This window comes from Lactuca virosa, chromosome 6 (assembly GCF_052849685.1).
Source record: "Lactuca virosa cultivar CGN04683 chromosome 6, Lactuca_virosa_CGN04683_v6, whole genome shotgun sequence".
NCBI classification, from domain to species: domain Eukaryota; kingdom Viridiplantae; phylum Streptophyta; class Magnoliopsida; order Asterales; family Asteraceae; genus Lactuca; species Lactuca virosa.
Genome location: NC_136431.1, coordinates 214,076,539 through 214,095,795, shown reverse-complemented (window position 1 = coordinate 214,095,795; position 19,257 = coordinate 214,076,539). Strand labels below are relative to the sequence as shown.

Here is a 19,257-nt window from a genome sequence, read left to right as displayed (position 1 = left end):
ATTCGGACCGTTCATTATAATTTTAAATGTTCCACGCTTAGTCCCTAATAAACCTGAAATTACTATATTGTCCTTCCTTATTATTTTTTTGATTTTCTTTTGATTTGTTTATTATTTATAATATAAAAAATTAAAAGAGTGCCTACTAATATCACCCCTTGCCCTACCATCACCACACCCAGTCCATCTCCTCAACCCCTATTATTACACCATTATTACACCCATCCCTTTATACCTCAATAAACATCCCAAAAGGAGGTTGGAGCTTCATCAAATTAAAAGTGAGAAACATCAAAGGATTCATTTGGGTATCTGAGCTTTGATGATTTTGAGAGTGTGGTTGCGGTCTATGGTGATTTGATATAGGTTTCTAAGATGCAATCAAGTTCTAGAGGCCTGCAATCGAAAAATAGATTTTTCTTTTCAGGGGTTCTCATTTCACATGGGTTTCATTTGATGTTTATAATGTTATTAATTTATTCTTCCGATGGATTTAGTTTTCCTAATATATGTTTAAATTTTGTGTTTTATTTTGAAATTGGCCTGGTTGGAGAAGATGAAAGCGGTAATATGTCTAGTGTGGTTGTACATTGGTGGTGTGGTTGTACATAAGCATCTCTTTTTCATTTTTGTTTTTTTGCATATAAACTTGATTTACATTAGGTATTATGCAGGTTTGATTTTTGATTTTTGCATCTAGTTGCCGACAAAATTAATGGTGATCGGATGAATACGAAGATGGGAGAATGGTGGATGTAGGTGTTGTCGGAATGGAGGATGAGAAGGAGGAGGAGAAGGGGGAATGGTACAAGGTCAGGGGAGTAGTGTAGGATGTGGGACTTGGTTATTTTATAAATTATTTAAGTTATTTTTTTTTATATTAGTAAATAAGAAAAATAAAAAACAAACTGGGAAGGAAAAAATAGTCATTTTATATATTGAAGCAGTCCCAATGGAAAAAAAACATTATAGGGACAATTCTAGTTAATTTTTAAAAATAAAGATTAATCGTGCAATTTCACCACGAAGCAGGAACCGACCATATAATTTACTCTTAAAATTATTTACTTTTATTATTTAATAAATATTATTATTAATAAGTTGTTTTTTTATACCACATGTATCCATTGGACAACTACTTATGGACTTATAGTTAGGGATGAGCATACGATCCGTTGAATCGGATCGGACCAGAAAAAAAATCAAAATCAGGACCGGACCGAACCGAATCGGATATTCATATTAGTGGGCCGGTTTCAGGTTTTGTTTTTACCACTAATCGGGTTTCGGGTTTGGATCGGACCATACCCGGAATACAGGATTTAACTCGGACCGGACCGGAAAACATTTTCACCTTAATTCCTTTTATAGATATCACCTACAAATATTTCGTACTAATCTAATCATATATTTTTTACGTTTCCAAATAGAAATAAATGAATTTTAAGGATTCATGTTAATGTTGTTATCGTGCTCTAATTATAAAACCCAAATAAGAATTTTTCAGATGAACATGAAATTAGTGAAATATGTAATAAAAAATATATGACTAACTGATTATAATAATATTTTATTTTTTCACCAAAATATATTGTATTTGTTTTAAAGAACACAACATAAAATTTATAACATTTATTTCATTACAGTACATTGAGTAACATATAATTTTACGAGACATTGAGTTAAAAAATAAAATCAAATTGATATAATATTATTTATTACATTTGCATTCATCTTCTTTTATGTATTTTTTTAGTTGAATTGTGCAAAAAACAAGATCAGGGGAGTAGTGTAGGATGTGGGACTTGGTTATTTTATAAATTATTTAAGTTATTTTTTTTATATTAGTAAATAAGAAAAATAAAAAACAAACTGGGAAGGAAAAAATAGTCATTTTATATATTGAAGCAGTCCCAGTGGAAAAAAAACATTACAGGGACGATTCTAGTTAATTTTTAAAAATAGAGATTAATCGTGCAATTTCACCACGAAGCAGGAACCGACCATATAATTTACTCTTAAAATTATTTACTTTTATTATTTAATAAATATTATTATTAATAAGTTGTTTTTTTATACCACATGTATCCATTGGACAACTACTTATGGACTTATAGTTAGGGATGAGCATACGATCCGTTGAATCGGATCGGACCAGAAAAAAAATCAAAATCAGGACCGGACCGAACCGAAACGGATATTCATATTAGTGGGTCGGTTTCAGGTTTTGTTTTTACCACTAATCGGGTTTCGGGTTTGGATCGGACCATACCCGGAATATAGGATTTAACTCGGACCGGACCGGAAAACATTTTCACCTTAATTCCTTTTATAGATATCACCTACAAATATTTCGTACTAATCTAATCATATATTTTTTACGTTTCCAAATAGAAATAAATGAATTTTAAGGATTCATGTTAATGTTGTTATCGTCCTCTAATTATAAAACCCAAATAAGAATTTTTCAGGTGAACATGAAATTAGTGAAATATGTAATAAGAAATATATGGCTAATTGATTATAATAATATTTTATTTTTTCACCAAAATATATTGTATTTGTTTTAAAGAACACAACATAAAATTTATAACATTTATTTCATTACAGTACATTAAGTAACATATAATTTTACGAGACATTGAGTTAAAAAATTAAATCAAATTGATATAATATTATTTATTACATTTGCATTCATCTTCTTTTATGTATTTTTTAGTTGAATTGTGCAAAAAACAAATATACAGATGATGGATGTTACATAGTACGATTATAATTTGAAATGGTATGCTATGACTACATGACAAACAAAACACGAAACTGTAAACAACAAAGATACAGAATTCAGTTTGGTGCCCGGAACAGAACCGGACCGAAACCATAAACAACACTACTAAAGTCTAATTCAGTCCAAAGCCCAAAACCCGATTTAGTACTCGGAACCGGACAAGACTGAACCTGAACCCAATACACCAAAAAATGGTCTTGTTTTCGGGTAAGATAATTCATGATTTTCGTTCTTCGGGTTTTCGGTTTTCGGGCCGGTTTGGTCCGGATCCGACCTGTTGCTCATCCGTACTTATAGTTACATGAAAATGCATGTTTTTTAAAGAAACTAGAAGATTATGTAGAAATTAATATCATTGCCTTGAATATATTGTACCACACAACATATATATACACGGATACAAAAAGATGGGATGGCTAACTATTCTACGGACAGGCTATACAAGTGGGCTGAGTACAAATATACACTAACAAAAATTCATGATTTTGAAAAGCTATTATAGTCTTGGGATCCCCTTTAAAATTACAATTTAATATTATTTTGGTATATCCCTATCTATATCATCATACATACTTATAAAGCTAGCATTTTTCCTTGAACCTCATTCATTTGAAACCCCCATAAAAATTTGCAAACACCTCATGCATTTGAAACTTTCTATTTTAATGAATAGCACTCAAAAGTCTCTTAATAATGATTAATAATTCAAAGGTTTTATAAATTATATAATATATTTAATAAACAATTAATGGATACTCTACTATAAAAAGGTCAATCTTTTTTAGTAGACACACAAACACAAATCACATACAAAATTCACAAAGAAAACAATTTAAAGTTCTTTGTGTTGGTTTGAGGGCTTTGAACAATTTTTCGAGCCATGTTATTACGTTGAAGTTTTTAATTTGTAAGTTTGTTATATACTAATTCTTTTTTGTATTTTCTTGATTTAAGTATTCTTTTAATAATAACATTGTATGTTGTGGTTGAAATTTTTAATGTAAATTAGATTAGATTCATGTTATCGATCATATATTATGAAATGTGATATATATAATATTTAATCAACTATTGTATACATGTTTGTATGTTCATGTTGCTTCAAAACAATAATTAATTAAAAATCATAGATATGTCATATTATCCATATTATCCATGCAAACCTTTTTTAAAATGCAAATTGTCTATATTATCACTTTATATTTTAGTATATGTTTAACATTTTAATTATAATAATAAGTGTTTTTTAAAAGTTTCTTTCACTTATTAATAATAACAAGTGGTTTTAAAATTAATAAGCAATAATTATAAATAATAAAATCAAATTACATTGATATGTCATATTATCCATGCAAGTCTCTTTTAAAATTCAAATTGTCTATCTTATCACTTTATTATTTAGTATATGTTTCACATTTTAATAATAGTATTAAGTTTTTCTTAAAAGTCTTCTTTAACTTATTATTAATAATAAGTGGTTTAAAATTAATGAATAACAATTTTAAATGATAATAACATCAAATTATAAATTACATTTAACTATAAATAAATTGTATTTTAAATTAACATCATTATTGAAATTAGAAAATGATCGTATAAGTAAAAATATAATTAATCAGTAATAATAATTGTTAAAAATAATACTAAATAGATAATTATATTTGATTCTATTAATGAGGAATGTGGGTTGATATCAATGAATATTATTGTTCAAAATAATTGAAATTATATATATATATATATATATATATATATATATATATATATATATATATATATTAGTGTAAAAATATTATCTCAAAGTTAATGTCAATAACATAACCATTTTAAACATATATTTTTCAATATTTTAACAATATATTTTTAATCTTTGCTGCGCAACACGCGGGAATTCGTCTAGTATACTTATAAAGGAAACATTTTTCCTTTCACCACATTCATTTGAAACTCCCATGCATTTTTCCTTTCACCACATTTATTTGAAACTCCCATGACTTTTCAATTTCTTTCCAATAATATTATAAGTTGTTTAATAAGGCAAAATAAATATCAAACCTAAAGTGTAATCATATATAAACTAAATTTCAATATTAAAATAATATCTTTACTTCTACTTATAAAGTTATGTTTCTTAACTTTTAACATATTATACTTAATTTATTAGTTTTAGTATATTGTTGGATGTAAACTATAATCATTTTAAAGATATAATTTTGGAACAATTTGTATAAAATACTTCAATTATTAATTTAAATATAACATTACAGGGTCAACTTAAATATAAATTTTAGTTTAATTTAAACAACCCAAAAAATATTTTGTAAATAGTTAAAAGTGATAAATTGTAGTGTCTTTCTAATAATCATTATAAGTTGGTTAATAAAGCTAAATAAATATCAAACCAAAAGTGTAATCATAAATAAACTAAATTTCAATTTTAAAATAATATATTTACTTCTACTTATAAACTTATGTCTTTAACTTCGAACATATTATAATTAATTTATTAGATTTAAAATATTGTTGTATGTAAACCATTTTCAGTTTAAAGCTACAACTTTTGAACAGTTTGGACAAAATACTTAAATTGTTGATTTAAATACATTAAAGTGTCAACTTAAATATAAATTTTAGTTCCACTTAAAAAAACCAAAAAATATTTTGTAAATAGTTAAAAGTGATAAATTATAGTGATAAATGCAAAAACTAAATTGTAATCTCAATTTAACTAAAATATTTCCTAAATATATTTTTATAATGGTTTACAGTTTTCAAATAAATAGCTTAAAATAACTTACAATAACAATAGTTAAAAATAACTTTATATAAATTATTATATTGTTACCTTTAAAATCAAAAAACAATGTTTGATGTTTTAAATAATTCTGATGATACAAATTAAAACATTAAGCAAATAAAATTTAAAAAGTTAATTAACAATAAAAACAACTATAAATAACATTTAACCATATATTATATTTAATTTTATTCATGTGTAACTCGCGAATAGAAGTTACTCAAACGATTGAGATTATGCAGTTATAATATATGTATATATTATGATATAATTCAAAATAATAAATATATTATATCAATTTAGTATACAAATTATTATATCAAATTTAACAACAACGTTATTGTCATATTTAAAAAAAAACATATATTTATAAAACCTTCAACTATATAGGTGTTTCTGCGCAACGCGCGGGCATTCGCCTAGTATACTTATAAAGGAAACATTTTTCCTTTCACCACATTTATTTGAAACTCTCATTCATTTTCCTTTCACCACATTCATTTAAAACTCCTATGATTTTTCAATTTTCTTTCTAATAATGATTGTAAGTTGGTTAATAAGGTTAAATAAATATAAAACCTAAAGTGTAATCATATATAAACTAAATTTCAGTATTAAAAGAATATATTTTCTTCTGCTTATAAAGTTATGTTTTTAACTTTTAATATATTATACTTAATTTATTAGGTCTAATATGTTGTCGTATGTAAACTATTATCATTTTAAAGCTACAAATTTTGAATAATTTGTATAAAATACTTAAATCGTTAATTTAAATATAACCTTACAAGATCAACTTAAATATAAATTTTAGTTCAACTTAAACAACCTAAAAAATATTTTATAAATAGTTAAAAGTGATAAATTGTAGTGTCTTTCTAATAATTATTGTAAGTTGGTTAATAAGGTTAAATAAGTATCAAACCTAAAGTGTAATCATAAATAAACTAAATTTCAATATTAAAATAATATTTTTACTTCTACTTATAAAGTTATGTCTTTAACTTTTAACATATTATACTTAATTTATTAGATTTAATATGTTGTTGTATGTAAACTATTATCAGTTTAAAGATACAACTTTTGAACAGTTTAGACAAAATACTTAAATTGTTAATTTAAATATAAATTACATGGTCAACTTCAATATAAATTTAAGTTCCACTTCGAAAACCCAAAAAATATTTTGTGAATAGTTAAAAGTGATAAATTGTAGTGCTAAATGCAAAAACTAAATTGTAATATCAAATTAACTAAAATATTTTCTAAAGATATTTGTATAATCGTTAAAAATTTTCAAATAAATAGCTTAAAATAACTTACAATACCAATAGTTAAAAACAACTCTATATAAATGATTATATTGTTACCTTTAAAAACAAAAAAATAATATTTGATGTTTTAAATAATCACAATGATCGAAATTAAAACGTTAAGCAATAAATTTTAAAAAATTAATTAACAATAACAACAACTATAAATAACATTAAACCATATATTATATTTAATTTTATTCATAAGTAACTCGCGAGTAGAGGTCATTTAAAAGATTGAGATTATGAAGTTTTAATAGATGTATATATTATCATATAATTCAAAATAATCAATATATTATATGAACTTAGTATATGAATTATTATATCAAATTTAACAACAACATTATTGTTATATTTAAAAAAAACATATATTTGTAAAGATTTCAGCTATATAGATACTTATGCGCAACGCGCGGACATTCGCCTAATTCTAATAAAAGAATAATTTTATTCTCCTTTTGACATGTGTCACCATATTAGGTCTCCTAATTAATGCATATTTTATTCTTTTTTGCCATGTGTCAACCTATTATGTCTCCTAATTAATGCATTCTATTTGTCAACCTATTGATTCTCTATTTCAAATTTCAAGTTTTAAATTTTCCACTCTAATTAAATTAATTAATAACATTAGAATAAAAATTAAATTAAAATTAATACAAATTATAAAGTGATATAATTTTACATATTTATTTAAATCAATGATTATAATTTTATATAACTAAAAAAAATCTCTTAATTAATAATTTATTTAAAATAATTTTTTTAAAATAAATAATTAATAATTTTGAGTTTTTACTATAAAAGTTTAATTAATTTTGTAACCATGGTTCCCACGGGTTATAAACTAGTATAATATTAAATAACTAATTGCTTAAATTTTAATTTGCTAGGAGTGGATTCGATGTTTTCGTACCGCCTAGAATGACACGTATGTCGCGATAGAAGTAAAAGTTCTAGGATACAAACATGGTGGTAATTGATATGGGTTGACCCATTATACCAAACATCATTTTTTAACATGTGTTTTTATATGTTATAGAAAAGACAATCTTGCCTTGTTCACATATAAATATGTCCTTTTGGATTAGAATTTATACCTAATTCGTCAGATAAGTAAATTAAATATTTAGTTAAAAAATTCAGTTGAAAGCCTATAAAGGAAGCATGCGATTGTGGATTTGAGTGGCAGATCATAATCCATATACCTTTTATCTTGCCTTTTATCTCTTCTTCTTTCCTAGTAAATCTAATCAAAATCAAATATAAGGAAAGCAATCGACGAGGTGGAGATCAAATTGGCCATGAAGTAAGTATTGGAAAACAAAAATATATATAACAAATCATATGACCTTAGGAGGAGAAACATAATACAGTAGAGTAAGGGAAGCAAATCGAGAGTAGAAGATCTTATCGGTGCATATCAAGAACAAATAGGAAGCAACAAATAACAAGAAAGAAATAGAGGGAAGAAGATCGAGTAGCATAGACTAGGTAGTGTTTGTTTTTGAAGATGTAAATAACTAAATATCATCAGTCTTTTTCCATGTATGAGGAATAAAATATGGACCAAAAGTTTTTTTCCATGTCTTTTAGTCTTCATAAAAAAATGTTTGTATTTAAAAGTCTTCAAAAAAAAAATACAATGGTGTTGGATTTTTGGCAGCATTACGCGGTCTTCTTCAAGTGATCAGACAGATGGGAAAACGATGTCCAATTGAGTTGAAATTTTACATGTAACTTTTTAACTCGTTGCTTCGATCTACTGAATATGAGTGGATTTGGACCGACGTTTGGTCGGGTTTTTGGCCAAATTAATAGCACCATATAAGGCTGTCAAGCAGCCCATTTTTTCAATTAAAAAGCCCATTTTGTGATTTCTTGGCAGCCTATATCTACTACAACCCAATTGAATAAAAGTAAAAGCCCATCGGTCTTATGAGGGTGCTGGAGACAAAAGACAAAAAAAAAAAAAAAAAAAAAAAACAGCTTTCGGCAAACAAAAAAAGGGGCATTGCACCGGTAGAAGAGAATCAAGAGATCTGAGATCATCGATGGAGTCGAAGGGAACCTAGTACTATTATTACCACATCCTTTAAATTGGTTATTTTAGTGTATGTTAACTAGAGTGTGTTTAGTCGTTATTTGTAATATTGGATGAAGAATAGAAAACTGAGTTGATTGTGAGTAATTTTGTGTAGGTTTAATTGTATTTTATAATTGGAATTTCTGCTTGAATTTCTAAGATGTTTTTGTGTTTTTATTTCATTAATTTAAATGCTTGAACGATATTAGGTAACAAATGGATTTTTTTGGATGTTTTTATCTTAATCTAAGTAATGGATTTTCAAAACAATCATTAACAAATGGTTTATATGGATGTTTTCGTTTCATTTTAAATAATAAATCTTCAATATATATATATATATATATATATATATATATATATATATATATATATATATATATATATATATATATAGAGAGAGAGAGAGGGGTAAGTTCAATTGAGAAAAAATAAAAGGTTGAGAATAGGGGAATCATTCTCAGCCAATCATTTTTATATATGTAAAACACATTTAGATTAAGTCATTAAAGACACGCTGTTTTTCTAAATCGTTCATTCGTTCTTCATCAACACCATCTGTTATTCATTCATCTGGATCGTTCCTCTGTTCTTCATCAACATCATATTTTCTCCATCAACATCATCTGTTCTTCATCAACGTCATCTGTTCTTCATCAAAAAAACATCAACGTCACCTGTTCATCATCAAAAAACATCGACACTTCATAAAACATCAATTCTTCATCAAAAAATTTCGTTATTTCATCAAAATGTTGTGATTAATCATCAAAAACATTTATTCGTACTATTAAGTGTAAGTCGTGATTCAATCTTGTCCAGTTTCGTTGATGTCAAGCAAAATCGATAAACATAATCCATATTTATCGATGTCACATCATTTTGCGATCATCAGTCATCGAAACTTCATCAATCAAACCTTCACCAATATCAAAAAACAGATAGCAATCGAAAGTGCATCAACATAACCATATATTTGAAGATTTTTTTAATATCGCTTTTCAGGCTTGAAAAACTTTGTTTTTCATAAAAAATTTCACAATTTTTTATCTAAACCTACTAATTATTGATCAATTTTGATAGGATTTGATTTGTGTTGTAGTTATTGGGTTAAATTGTTAATTTTTTACCATAATTATACAAGTTACTTTATTTGCACGCCAACTGTTCGATGAAATGCATAAACTAAATATATCACGTAATATTCACAAGTGAATATGCCTTTACACGAGAATCAATGTATGTCTTTTAAAAATACAGAGCAACTATGTAATTAATATGTGAATAACATATAAAAATTATTTTCACATGCGAATACATGTAATATTCACAAATGAATACAGGTAATATTCATAAATGATAATGTATTTTTTTCGAAAAAAAAAACATTGTTTTGAGGTCCTAAGCAAGTTTGTAATTCATATGTGAATAACATATAAGAATTATATCCGCATGTGAACATATGTAATATTCACAAATGAATATATATGTAATAATCAAATGTGAATTTATATGTATTATTCACAAATGAATAAAACTGTCAATAAAACCGAGGACTACAAAATATATAAAATTAAAGATAAAAAAAAGTATTTGATAAGAATATATACTTATTCACATACAACTAATCTTTTTAGGTTAATAAAATAATTATATAAGCATATATATTTTTATTAATGTTATATTTATTTGTGAATAAATGATAACTTTTTTTTCGGAAAATTATAAAAATAGAAAAACGTCATTTTGAGGCCCTAGTCACTCCCAAATGGACGAAAAACACCGTACGTCACGGCGATGCTGTGAGTTTTGTAAATCGCACCATTTTACATCAAATATGCGAATTTCGTCCAATTCCGAGACTAAACTTCATTGCGGCAAATTGTTTTGATGATGTCACTAAATTTTCATTCCTACTAGTCATGATATCATCATGACATGCTATTTATTCATATATGAATAAAGTTTAGAAATCATTACGACATATTTACTGATGATGTTACTAACTTCAATCTCACTAGTAAAAACATCATTGTAATCTGTTATTTTTATTTATGTGAATAAACTATACATGTTGATTTATTTATTTTGTGAATACAACATTTATATATAAAAATAAATAATACACTATAAGAATTGGTTTGTGAATAGTTTTTTTTGTATATTGTAACAATATTATTTTACATGTAAAATCAACATTATACTAACACAAACAACATTGTATTGGTTAATGAATATCATTTACATTTGAATTTAACACGATCAAAATGAAGAATATATTAAATTGTATAACATTTACACGTGAATATAAAAACATATTGTCTTCGTCAATGATATCTTCTCAATTACGTCAACCAATCGTCAACCACCGGGATATGAACCAACCATTGATTGAAATGTTATTCTTTTATTGAGTTATAACGATACCTGAAAAACATGTGAATACACATAAAAAATGTTAAAAAAATACTTTTAGTTCATAATAATGGCGATTTATCACATTCTAATTATCACATGGTATATTCACACATGAATGTATAATCATATGTGAATATTATATGATATATGTTGTTTATATTGTATATTTACATGTGATATTACATGGTATATTCACAAATGAATATTACATAGTATATTCACATATGAATATTATATGGTAGATTCACATGTGAATATTATATGGTATATTTACTTGTGAATATTACACATTCTAGTCACATCTAAATATTGCATGTATATTCATTCATGAATATTACACAGCATATTCACATATGAATAATATATAGTATATACACTTGTGAATATGATACAGTATATTCATATTTAAATATTAAACGATGCATTCACTTGTGAATATTACATAGTATTTTCACTTGTAAGTATTAGATGATATATTCACTTATGAATATTAGATGGTATATTCATAAGTGAATATTACACAGTTTATTCACATATGAATATTACACAGGATATTAACATATGAATATTACAAGGTATATTCACAAATATATATAATTTTTATATGTTATTCACATATGAATAACATATAAAATTGTATATTTGTTTTGTGTTTTAATAATCATATATTGATTAAGGTGCGAAAACATATTCATATGTGAATATAACGTGGTAATTTATTTTATGCATTTCATCAAACAGTTGGAGTGCATACAAGTAAGCTTTTTAAAAAATGCTAAAAACATGATACTTTGACTATTTAAAACTTACAATATAGTAGATTGACAGATAATTATATGAAATTTTTCAAAAAAAAAATGATTTGATGTTTTTCTAACCTTAATTTCGAAGTTTTGTTTGATGATCGATGTTGAATGAATGATATGAAGTGAAACTGTTGTTGATTATCGATGATGTTGATTTAATGACACTGGGAGTATAATTAATCGTAGATGTTGAAGATATGCTCGTATTCAAGCATAATTGAAGGTTGGATTGAAAGAACCAAAAACGAATTTTTTTTGTCTACTGTTGAATGATGTTGATGAACGTGTTTTTGACGAAGATGGATGATTGATTAACACTGGATGATGTTGATCGAATATTTAATTGAAGAAATATGGATGATCGTTGAAGGTTGGAGAAGAAATTTGGATGATGAACGATCGAGTAGTAATGAATTTAAATTGTTATCAAATTATCCACAGTTACGTATCTGTGATTGAAGGATATCATATCATATTTACAAGTTTGTCACCGTGTATTTTATGTTAAGATGTTAATTAAATGATTAGCTGAGAATGATTCCCCCATTCTAAACCTTTTTTTTTTCTCAATTGAACCCTCCTCTCTCTCTCTCTCTCTCTCTCTGTATATATATATATATATATATATATATATATATAGAGAGAGAGAGAGAGAGAGAGAGAGAGAGAGAGTGAGAGGAATGATCATTTGAGAACCTATAGTTTCCCGAGAACCCGAGAACTAAAGGTGGAACGTTAGATCAAAACTTTTAACGGCTTAGATCAAAAGTGGCATAATTGTAAATATCAATTGTTTTAATGTTATATTAGACTTTTTAAAAATGATGAGAGGGGTATATTGGGCATAAAATATATAAAATCCTAATAATCAGTTTAATTAATTAATAAAACGTCATTTCTTTTATTTACTCCCAGACTTTATTTCTCTTTCTCTATATTTGTCTCTCTCACACACACCACACACACACATATACATTCTTCACCGCTCCGCCATCGGGAGGTGTCGCATCCGTCGGCGAAAACATTGACGAGAAACCGAGAAATCTCTCATTCATAGTCGATTTGATCAAGCGCAAGCATAATATCATGTACGATTCATATAATCTGTTAATTGTGCTTCTAATTATCGATCGTGTTAATCTGTGAATTGTTATTATTAATCCTTTATGAACGATATCACCATTGAATCATGTTATTGTTCTTCACTGTTAAAATTGTTATGATTGAACTCTGATTTGAAACACAATCTATTCGATTTAGCTCTCAATTTCAATGGTTAAATTCAATTGCATAGTCTCATCATTCACGTTTAGAAATCTCTTTCATTCCTTCCTGATGTCATCGTCTTGCCTTCTGATGTTGTCGCCTCATCCTCTATCGATCTCCTCATCAATCGATGTGAAGATCTGAACTCCAAAATCCTCCAACGATCGAGATTGATCTTGGTTATTAGGATACAAGATGTCTTCAACATTAATCTCTCTCTCTCTCTCTCTCTCTCTCTCTCTCTCTCTTTCTCGGCACTATTAAACCACCTACTCCTAATTAACGATGACTGTGAAATCTCACCGAGAATAGAAATAGCACATACAAACTTGAAGTAGATCGATTTTCATCGCGAATCAGGTACTTTCATCTAAATCCCTAGCAATTGGATTTTTTTTTTCTTTCTCACGCAGATGTTCAATCAATCAATTTTGGCTTTGAAATCAAACTTCGGATATTTACTCATTATTTTCTTCTGTCTTCCTTTCCCTTAAATAGGAGGATATTTGGGAACCAACTTTTGTTTCCTGTTGGGCTTGGCTACATATATCCAAAATGTGATAATATTATTATTATTAGGTGCATGGTCCTGGTGCTGATATCGATACACTCTGTGTTGGACCGAGGCATGTGTCGCGGGATGTAAGATCTACTCTGTCTCTACCCACTTTAGGCTCTTATAATCCTAATGTTCAGTTCAGTCAACTCACTCACTAATGCTTGTATAATAACAGGAAGATTTCTTTGGTAAGCTTAAAAAAATGCTCTCAGATATGCCTTATGTCACAGAATTGCATCATGTACCTGAGGCTCACGTTCCTATGATGAAATTCAAGTTGAATGGTGTATCTATATATCTTCTCTATGCAAAACTTTCACTTTGGGTCATACCTGAAGTAACTAAACTTTCCTATCTTTCTTTCATCTCCATCTGTTACTGAAAACTAGTTGGTTACTTTACTAATGAACTCCATTTTACAAGATTTGGATATTTCTCAGGATTCAATACTGCAGAATGCAGACGAACAGATGGTTCGGAGTCTTAATGGATGCAGAGTTACCAACCAGATCATGCGCTATATCCAAAATGTGATAATTTTTAGGTTAGTTAACTTATTTAAAAAAAAATTGGAAGCAGACATTTTGTTTAAAAATGTACGGATAATGTTTTCATAACTTCTCTAAATCTCATTTATGCTTGAATTCAATTGGTTTAATCTTATATTCTTATTTTTTTCTGATATTGAAGCCTGCTACAAGTGATTTTATTGTAAGGGATATTGGAAATTACAGCCCTAGGTACATGAGGTGCACCATTAATCAGGTGATACATGTTGTCTTAATGTCTTTCATTTTCATCTACTTTTCTTGTGAAATGTTTTAATGTAAGATTGATTTTGTTGTTGTTTGTTTAGATTCCTTGCACTTCAGATCTTTTAAACACATCTGGCATGCAATTGGCTTTATTGGTTCAGCCATTAGCTCTTCCACATCCATCCGAGGAGCCTATCCAAGTAAGACTGGAAATTGGAAAATACGTGTTTTCTTGAAATTATTGAAATTGAGATATAATAATTTCAATATATACTGAAAATGTGTGAATTATTTTTCCAGATAGTGGATTTTTTGTGAAGGTGGACCTGTTCGTTGTTCTCGTTGCAAAGGCTATATAAAGCTTTGACTTTAGGAGCATCAATTGTCATGATGGGGAGCTTTTTAGCAGGAAGTACTGAAGCTCCTGGAGCTTATACAAATCAGGTTGGTAACTTGCAATTTTAAATTTATTAAGAAAAAAGAAAACACTCGTATATAACTTACCAGATTAAGTCCTTTTTCTCATTTTGGTAAACTAGGGTGGTCAACGGGTTAAAAAATATCGAGGAATGGGATCTCTAGAAGCAATGACAAAAGGAAGTGATACAAGCAGATCTCAAATAACTTATTTAATTTATATGTACTAATTAATTAATACATATAAATTAAAATATCATGTCTTCATTTGATTTCTATACATCAAAAAACAGTATTCACAACTTATAAATCATGAGCACTCTTGTATTTATTTCTTTTCTTTCTCTGTCTCTGTTGTTGGTTTATGAGTATGCAGAAAGCAATTTTTCTGACTCCTTGGACATGCTTGAGGATAAAAGTTTAAAAATAGAAGATGATTCTGACTTGCCATCATGGTCAGGTGATGAACGTGGTGTCAGGGTTCGTGTGAATGTTGATAGCTTTGGTGTTGTTGGAGATGGAGTTTCTGATGACACAAAGGTGAATATAAATATATAGTATTTCTTGAATGTGTTGATGGAGTCATTAAGGGGATTCTTTTTATTTTCATGTATGTTACATAACAGGCCTTTGGAGATGCATGGAAGGAAGCATGTTTTACAGATTGCATTCACGAGAAGCAGTGCAATATATAATGATATATGCATGAGAACTCAACTGTAAAAATGGAAGAACAAGACTCGGAAGAATAACAAGGATCTCCATGTGGATATGAGTCAAAGTGTCATCCAACAACTCTTCTATCAGGTAAATCATAATTGATAATGGTTCATGTTCGAATTTTCTTGAATTTTTGTATTTGTCTGAATCATGGTGTGACGGTTATAAGTATATCACATGTCAATGAAAATCATAATGATCAACGGCCAATGAAATATATGTACACTTTTATATTGAACGCACACACACCGGATTATACCAAAAAATCTACCTCCTTACCAAAAAACTCACCTTTTTTTTTCGTTTAAAATTTTTTTATGCCACATTTTTTATCAAAAAAAAAAAAAAACCGAATATACCGTTGTTCTCGATTTTTCGTCCTCTTTCCATAGAGATCTATGTTGATATATAAAAAACAATTTTTTTTCGAAAAAAACTCACTTCATTTTGTTAGTTTTTTCAATATTTAAGTTTATTTTTATAAAAAAAACTAATTATACCAAAAATATTAAGTTTTTGTACTCTATTAATAAACATCAACACCGACTAAAAAAAAAACCTCGAACAGTGTAGATTCACACTGTGAATCTAAACTGTAAATATTTCAATTTTCAACATTCACAATGTGAAAAAGCTCGCTCAGTTCAGATTCACATTGTGAATCTGACTTACTATTATGCACACTGTGAATCTGACAAGGTTCAAAAAAAAAAAAAAAAAAACTCGATCAGTGTAGATTCACACTGTGAATCTAAACTGTAAGTATTTCAATTTTTAACATTCACAATGTGAAAAAGTTCGATCAGTTCAGATTCACACTGTGAATCTGACTTAGTATTATGCACACTGTGAATCTGAACAGTTTCACAATATGAATATGAACAGGTTCACAATGTGAATCTGAACTGAAATATCGTTTTTTTACATTAATATGAATCTATGTTTAAAAAGTACAAAAAATCATTATTTTGATATATTTATTAATTTTTTTCTATAAAAAATAGACATTAACTTTTCAACAAAGAAAATGAAGTTGTTTTTTTCGAAAAAAAAAATTCGTTTTTTATATATCATCATGGATCTCTTTGGAAAGAGGACGAAAAATCGTGAACAACGGTATATTTGGTTTTTTTTTTCGAAAAAAAACATGACCAAAAAAAAGTTTTAAACGAAAAAAATGAAGTGAATTTTGTTATAATCCGGTGCATGTGCGTCCATTGTAAAAGTCTATAACTCTTCATTTTGTCGTTGATCGCTTTAAATTTCGACGTTTTGGATTGGTTTATTGGTTCGTTGATTAATAATGGTTTTCTATTGATATATATATATATATATATATATATATATATATATATATATATATATATATATATATATATAATCAATTCTTAATTACCTTAAAAATAGTAAAGTTTTTATATTTTAGATTTTTGTCGAATTTTTTTATCCTTTTTAACAGTTTTAGTTCCTAAAATAATAATTTTTTGTTTTTTTGCCTTTTTCCTCAACATTTGTTAACTTCCAACTACATGGCTGAGCCGCCTTTTCCATTTTTTTACCTCAATTTGCTTAGTCATCCATTTTTGTTCACATTTTTTTGTTTGTTTTGACAATTTCAGTCCCTAAAATAATAAATTTTCTTTTTTGCCTTGTTGCCCAACATTTTACAAAACAACAAATAACTAGCAAAAAAAAAAACAAATCATCGATCATAAAACTTGCATGCTACAGTTTCCCGACATATTAAACTGTTTCAAACCTGTAACGTAGTGCGGGGATTTTTACTAGTTAGTATCAAAACAATATATATATATATATATATATATATATATAATCAAAACGGTAAGATAACCATGAATTGGTTCAAAAAAATCAATTTACAACATTTTAAAAGTTACCCTACCTCCCTTTTTTCTTTCACTAATACCTTAAGAATTTTCATATAAACCCTTTTAGTTTCATCATTCACTTTTATTTTAATCTTATTTAATTTATATTTTACTTTAGTTCCCTATTACACTTAACTATAAATTCGAATATAATATTAAAATTGGTTATTGACATAAAAGTTCTTAACTTTTTCAATTTTTATCGGTTTTATCCCTACAATGATTTTTAGATGCGTTAATGTCTAATATTTTGGAAAACTTGTTCAAATTTTCCCTTTAACCTCTTACAACATGTCACATATGTGTTGATTGAGTCTTCATGTTGACGTTGATGTGGCTGCCATGTCGGCGTTACTTCTTACTAAAAAGAAACATTATATGCACAAAAATATGTAGATGAGGAATCGAACCCACGACCTCATACACTCAATGTAGTCGACTTACCACCGAGCCGGTTATAAAATTGTGAATATATTGCTGACAAATAGCTTATATATTAGAAAAATGCAAGAATAAGAAGAAAAGGGGTTGGAGTGTTTCAAACTTGTGATCTTCAATTCTAATAGAGAGTCTTAACCACTAAGCTAAACTAATTTATATGTCTTAAAACCTAACTTATTATATAAAATATGTATTATTCTACAAAAATTGAATATTATTATTATTATTATTATTATTATTATTATTATACATTTAAATACATTTTTATGCATATAAAAACGTATTATTAATTTATGAATATATATATATATATATATATATATATATATATATATATATATATTAAGTATAGAAAACATATTTGTATGTTTAAAATCATATCTATATCTTTAAAATTGGATAAAGACGCTTCATAAATGTATAAATAAGTTTGTAAAGATATATAAACATACGAATATAAAAATATATGTGTACATATTTATATGCATTTTTATGTATTTATATATTTTAAAAATGTATTCATATGTTATCATATATATATATATATATATATATATATATATATATATATACTTTTTAAACATATTTATATGTATTTATATATTTTATACACACGTTTCTAAATACATTTGAGATAAATACGATTATATATTTATATATTTAATTTGAAAAATGTATTATATTTAAATAATAAATATGTTTTATACATTTTTCTTATAAATATAAGTAACATTTTTATGCGTATAACGTTTATATTTGAAAAAGTACATATTCAAATACACATATAATTTATACGCTTTTTGTACATTTTAATGTATAATGTTTTTGTACATTTTTTATATATATTTATATGTATAAAAAGATATTCATACATCTACGTCTTTAAAGTGTATAAATAAATTTTTAAATACAATAATAACAATAATAAATGCATGTAATAACAATAATAAATATGTCTTCATACAATTCTAAAAGTATAAATATGATTTATATATGCCT

General features: G+C 26.6%; 1 long non-coding RNA gene across 1 annotated transcript; it reads left to right on the top strand.

Annotated features, from left to right (window-relative positions):
* Nucleotides 1–14,499: 14,499 nt before the first annotated feature.
* On the top strand, nucleotides 14,500–15,956 carry LOC145119501 (uncharacterized). Its single transcript, XR_013713882.1, has 4 exons — nucleotides 14,500–14,580; nucleotides 14,727–14,801; nucleotides 15,585–15,748; nucleotides 15,835–15,956. It is a non-coding gene; the product is annotated as an uncharacterized LOC145119501 (long non-coding RNA).
* Nucleotides 15,957–19,257: the final 3,301 nt, after the last annotated feature.